Genomic DNA, 6,972 nt, shown 5'->3' on the forward strand with positions numbered 1-6,972 from the left:
CTAGTGGCATGATTCAATTACTTATTCTGCCAGAAGCAGGTGGGAGCAACTGTATGTGCACTTTCAGGTCCCAAATCCTGACACCTGTCTACAGTTAAGCAGCCATGCATAAATCCATTAAGAGGGGGAAACAGGACATTCTAATAAACTGTCCTAATTAGTTTCAGAAAACTAGGACGTTAGTACTAAAATATCTTCCTCTGCCACATTCAAAAATTCCATTTATGCAGCACAGAATGTCTTTATTTTTAAAACTTTTAATAAGTACTAAACCAAAACATTTTTTTATCCAACAGTATTAAATTCCATTTTATAGTGTTACTAATGAGGATATACAGGTCCTTTTGAAGTCTAAGAAAAAAGGGCAACATGGGCTTCAAATATGCCTTCTTTCTTGTAACCTTTGAAGCTTTTTCTACCCCTCTTCGAAGGAGGGAGAAGTAGGGTTGCCAGATGTCCGGTTTTCGCCCGGACTGTCCGTTATTCAGGTCTCCCGTCTGGTTAAAAAAAACAGAAAATACCGGATATGTGACATGTCCAGAATTTCCTGTTTCCCTCGGATGGAAGCCCGTCAGAGACAATTTTTTTGGGGGGGTGGGGAGAGAGGGGGAGTTTTGGTATTTTTTGTTAAAACATCTGGCAACTCTAGCAGCTGCAAGGCCTGAAGCTACTGGGGCTGCGAGGGGCAGCCATGGTAGGCAGGGGCAGCAGGTCCACACCCCATTGCCAGTGATGAGTGGCCATTAGACTGCAGTTTGCCCCTGAGGCAGGGGCTAGATGAAGACTGACAGTCACTGAGGCAAGGTAGGTACAGGGGTAGGGTTGCCAGGTGTCCGGAATTAAACCGGACAGCCCATATTTGGGCCTTCTGTCCGGTAAAAAAATTCAGAAATGTGAAATGTCTAGTATTTTCTGTTTTTTCCTGGCTTGGGCATCTGCCAGACCATGCACAGCTTGGGCTGGCTGGGGCGGGTAGAGGATGGAGCATCCTGGGAAGGGCTTAATGTAAAAGAATGCAGTGTACCAGGATCTTGGAGAACAGACTTCAACATGGCCACCTTAAAAGGGCAATGCCTGCTCTGCTCTTAAAAGGGTAAACTGGGTTTGGGGATTTTTTTCGTCAGCTACTGTAAACTTTTCCCCTTTTTGTTCAATTTTTTTTCCCCCTGGGGGTACCAGCACTTTTTTTTTTTTACACTGGTCCCGGGAATTAAAGGGGCTGCGACTGTTTTTCAGCCCTGGTCAATTCCTTTTTTTTTTTTCTCAAGTTTTGCTGCTGTGGTTTGTTGTTTGTTTGTTTTGGGGGCAGGGGAGAATGTTCAGTATTATTTGTTAAACCATCCGACAACCCTAGGGAGAAGCTAAGAGCAGTTTTCTTGCTGGTCAGAACTAGAAAGCTTTCAGTACACAAACCAATCAGAAAAGAGGAATTATAGTTGCCAAATTGTTTTGTTGACTTTTGGGTGTTGATATAAGTTTTGTTGGTAGTGTAGTCATACCTAATAATATGAAACAGAGGGTTTATCCTTGGTTTGTGTGCTATTGAGTAAATTAGTTGCTATAAAGTTAGAACAAGCATCCAGGTACAATAATAATAGCACTGGGACACTAGTGGGCTAATTTATTCAAAAGTAAGAACCACAATCAAATTCTCAATGATTATATGAATTTGCACACTGAATAACAATAATTAGCCAGAGCACTATTTGGATTATGTGAACATTCAAAATAATTTGCATGTTCTCAGAATTATTCAATCCGAGCTAGAACCAGACCGCAGGATACTGTGATGGAATGATTTCATGTGTAATTAGTATGCCATTAAACAAATCTAAATTTTTATATTGCTTACTGGAGCTGTAATTAACAAAAAATGCACACAACCAAGGACAAACCCTCCATAGTCTCAGGTACATCTATGCCACCAAGTGTTGTCACGAAAACTTAAATCAACACACAAAAGTCAAGAAAACAAATTTCCAGAGGGTGTTCACATTTACTCCCTCTGTCTACAGATAATGACCACAGTGGGGGCATGTGAATATCATCGACAGTGTGAGCAATGCACTGAGGGTATGTATCTCACAGTGCAGTGTTGGGGGAAGGCAAAGCTGATCACTGTGTATCTTGGGATTCCCTCAGAATTCTTCCACCACCACATCAGCTGCTGGGAGTGGCATCATTATTAGCTCTGTGAGCGCTCTATGCTGAGGAATGTCAAAGCAGCAGAGCAGCCTGCACCCTTCTCCCTCTGCAACAGCAGTCTGCCTGCAGCTATATTCCTAGTGCAGGGCAGAACTCAAGCAGATGAACTGAGGAAATTCAGCCTAAGGCTTTGTCTTTTGGGGGGGGGAGGGAAGGAGGGAGGACAGAGATGATGCCACTGCCCCTTCTTTTAGATTAAATCCATGTTTCTGGAAAGCTACTGGCCTTGGCATGACCTGATGGGCCTTGCTAAATCACAGAATTGAGCAATCCCCTTTGTGAAGTGTTTTCGCAATTGAGTCATAGTTGAGAGCAATTCTCACGTGGTGTTTATGCAACTAATTCTCCCTGAATTGTAGATCCTATGCCTGGGGTATTCTGCACCAAAACAATTAAAATTCTGCACACTATTTTAAAAATTGGCGATATTCCGTATATTTTGTTACAATGCAGTATTATAACACTGGTTTCAATTATTTTGGTAATTTTATTTAAACTACAAGCAGGGGTCTCAAACTCCTGGCCCACAGGTCATCCCCAACTGGAATGATTGTGCATTCTGGCCTGGGATTTATGCCAGGTTAGGAGGGTGGTCTGTTACCAATCCCTCAGTTCTGCCCCTTTCCATAATTACCTTTCCCTCTCCCCCACCCATAGTACCCTGTTCCCAAAGATGCAGCTTTAGGAATTGCTGCTGGGAGTGGGCGGGGAGAGGGGGCGGGCTGGTACCACATGGTAGCAGGAGCCATGATGGAAGCAGAGTGCAATGAAAGTGCATTTGCTCCACTTCTCCACAGTGGCAGGGGGGTGGGACTGCTGTTGTGTGGTGCTAGTCCCTTCTCCCCCCATCCTCAAAAGCCATGTCCTTGGAGATGGGGCGCTGTGGGAGAGAGGGTGGGAAGGGGCAAAGCTTGGGAACTGGTAATGGAGAGGCCCCCTCCTATGCTCCACTGGGAGTTTCAAGCTAGATTATGCAGTTGTTCTGGCCAGAGATGGCCCATGGTTTGGGTGTTTGAGATCCCTGACCTAGAATATAATGGATGGAGAATGGGAGTGAGGAGAATTGGAGGAAATCTCCAAACCCCTTCTGCCTAAAGGTATTGTAACTAGTATTACCCTTTATATTAGTCTAATAACTAGATGTATACAGCCATATGTTCAGTGTTACATCATAAGCAATCAAAGAGCAAGCAGGGGCTGGGAGTACAAACTTGCAACTTATGCTGGCTATTGACCAGTGCCAGAAATTATAGCGGCAAACAGTTAACGGAGCACATTTTGATAGGAAGTTTCATTCCAAAAATGTAGACCAGTTCTAATCACTAAAGCACCTTTACAATAAGGTTACTTCACAACACTCTGGCTCTGTAAAGAAGCCTTCAAATGTTTACACCTGTTTTGTACTCCTGGGGGGAAGTCACTAAGCGAGCAGGCTGCTACATTCTGCTCTGCTTGAAGGAACAGAGCCTGCCCCACACCTATCTCCTTAAAAACACATCTCTCATATACACGTGCCAATACAGACCGCTGGTGATTACTGGGAACCAAAACCAACTTGTCTGCACTGCTGGGGAAGAGCATATGATTGCTCTGTGGCTTCCCTTTGCTCTCCCATCAGAAGTAATTTTTTCTGCAGAGAAGTAAAAAAATCTGCAGTGGCCATGAATTCTGCACATAAGCAGTTATGCACAATTCCCCCAAGAGTAAGATTTACAATTCCCTTGCTGATCAATTATTGTTCACCCACACCCAGGAGGGCACTAATCTCCTTTGTTTTCACTGGAGAACAATGGGTAACTTTCAAATTCACAGCATATTTCAATAACACTAATAAAAAAATCTCATAACTTCACACATGCTAATGATATACATCTTTTGACAGAACATTTCAGCAGATCCTGATTTTTATATGCTATGTCATGTCATGCTTTGTATGAAATTTCACAACCATGTATGAATGATGAACATGGGAGTTACAAAATGCTACTTTGAAGATCACTGTGTCACATTCACATTCATTTTTCTGCTTAAATTCTTCCTTCATTTTATTTGGCTCATGGCCAATTTTACAATGTTGAAAATTGTTATTACATATTTATTATCAAATTAATGTTTAGGTCTGTGATCAATTCCTCTTTCTCTGTCAGATTCTAACACAGAATTCCCCTGGGATACAACACTTTTTAAATTGAAAATTGACATCTATACTATGTAGACATTCTAAGGATGTTTTAGTACATAGGACTAACATAGGACCTCCAGCATAACTTACTCAGATAAGTTTCCTATGACTTAAGCGGCCAGTCATCCTGCTCCTGAGTGTGATTTCATGATCTATATGAGCTGCCAAGTAATACCTAAAGCCCATTTGTGAAATACCACAAAACATGAAAAAAGTACAAAATGACACAAAACTAAAAACTCCCCCTCAGAGTTAGCTCCTCTCCTACAACGTTGGCTGGGCTGTGCCTTGCTCCAGATATTACACCCTTGTTCCAAGCACATAAGGTCATAGCACTGCTCAGGTCTGGCCCAACCTCTTAAAGGGGAGGGTGGCAAGGCCAAATATGAAGGAGTAACATTTGGACCTGGCACACAATGTCACAGAACCACTTACTCAAATTTGGCCCAGGCTCAGTCACCATGACAGAAGGGCAGACAGACTAAACCAGAGCAGTGCTGTGACCTTGTGTGCTTGAGATCAGGTCACAGCACCTGGAGCAAGACACAGAGCCCAGTTAGCCTTGTGGGGCAGGCTCACTCAGCAACCCTCCCTGGGCCTCCCATTGCCAAGAGGCAGGAGCAGGTGGGGAGGTAGACTATAAAGGAAAATAAGGTAAGGGACCTTTGGGCTTAATAAAGAACACTTAAGGGTTCTGGGGCTTACTCAAACTTGGGTGTGAAGTTCAACAGGAAAGGGGGAATATTTAATGGAGGATGGCAGCACCCAAGGAGGGAATCCCTGGGGATATGAGAGGGTGACTGGAGAAGGAAGCAGTAGGGGGTTGTGAAAAAAAACATGGTGTCCCAATGGAGTTTGCTTCTGAGTGGAGCGGAAGAAATTAGGGTAATTTGGCACCTGCAGTACTAGGTAAATTTCAAGGGATGAAACCTAGCGTTGTCCAGGATACTATAGAGACATGATCTATTCTGCCAATGACCTATATAAATTAAAAAATGCGCCCTGGAGCTGTCAGTGGGAGCCCTTGTTGCCTGTGCTGAGAAGGAAATCACAAATTCTGCAGAGAAACATAAAATTCTGCACAAATTCTGCACTGCAGTGGTTTAGAATTCTATCAATAGCAAGTGAAGACTCCAATCAACAGGGTCCCATTCCATCAGGTGCTCTACAAACACACAAAGGCAGACCTGGTCTCTATTCCAAAGAGCTTGCAAGATAATTTTGAACAGGTACAAGAAGTCTGATGAAGACATAGAGAATAACAAAGATAAGATCACACAATTACAGCACAACTTGTGAGCTCCAACTGAGAATATTTTATAAATAGAATCAGCTACTCTGAATCTGAACATAGGTAACCACAGGTCGTCTGGACACTAGTGGAGCTGACAGCCTCCAAGGGCCTCTGGACAAGGTGGGTAGAGTGGGCTAGCTCTGCACTCCTAGAAGGGATGGGGCTAAGTGGAGAAAGGGTGAGGCTGAAAGCAGCAAATCCTCAGCATCACTCAGTGCACTGTGTCAGCCTCTAGGCACCTTTCAGTGATGTCCAGAGCAGAGTGATTTAAAGGGCCTGAGGCTCTGGCTGTTGCTGCTGCTACTGCAGCAGTGGCCAGAGCCCCAGGTCCCTGTGAATTGCCAGGCCCTGGAGGAACTGACCCCTTCCCACTCTCCCCATCAGTGTGCTTGCTAGACACCACACGAGTGTCGAGGAGTGAATGGCCCCACAAAGTTAGTTCAAGGGGACCATTCCACGTATAGGGAGCAATGAAGAAAGCAGAGCCACTGTTGAGAGAATCTGACAAATTAGTAGAGTCCTGCATAGATACAACATTTGCAAACATGGTCCATAGATGCAAAAATAGACATGGTCCATAGACATCTGTGGATATATTTGCTAATTTGCAGGGCTCTACAAATTGGCATTTGAGACTGGCATCATTGGGAGAGAATGTAATATGAGATTAGAAAAACTAACTAGGAAGGGGCATAAAATTTTGCTACTTGAGAGTAATGCCTTCTATTTTTCTCAAAGAGCAAGCTTTGGAGCAGGACTACTGTTTCAGCAGGGTATGGAAAAGCTAAACATTGATTCTGTTAGTATAGCTGCCTGACAAGTAATTTGGAGACCAATTGATTTTTTTAAAAATGTTCAACTTTAAAAAAAGAGAAACATCTGCAATGAACAATATCAAAAGTAGAGTAGATAAGGTTAGTCAGCAATTCATTTTCAGCAGTTTCCACATTTTCTTTGAAATAAGCAATTATTTAAATATAACAACTTCATTTCCATTTTATTTTCCTTAACTACTTGCTGTATGATATCATTACAGGTAATAACAAGTAATGCTTATTGGGTAGCAAAACAACTGAAGTCTTCTCCACAATGGAATCCATTACACTGTATCAGTAACTTCACATAGGACATTTTTATCATTCAAGCTACTGAAAGATTTTTCTCTAGTATAGTTTCAATGTAGATTTTATTGTAACATCTATGTTTTGTGTAGTCCCAACTATCCTACACGAAATTGCTACTTTAGGGAGCACATCTCTTACAAAAAAGGCCACTTTAATCAGACATTAAT

This window comes from Pelodiscus sinensis, chromosome 1, assembly GCF_052426305.1.
Source record: "Pelodiscus sinensis isolate ZL-2025 chromosome 1, ASM5242630v1, whole genome shotgun sequence".
In the NCBI taxonomy this organism is placed as follows: Eukaryota; Metazoa; Chordata; order Testudines; family Trionychidae; genus Pelodiscus; species Pelodiscus sinensis.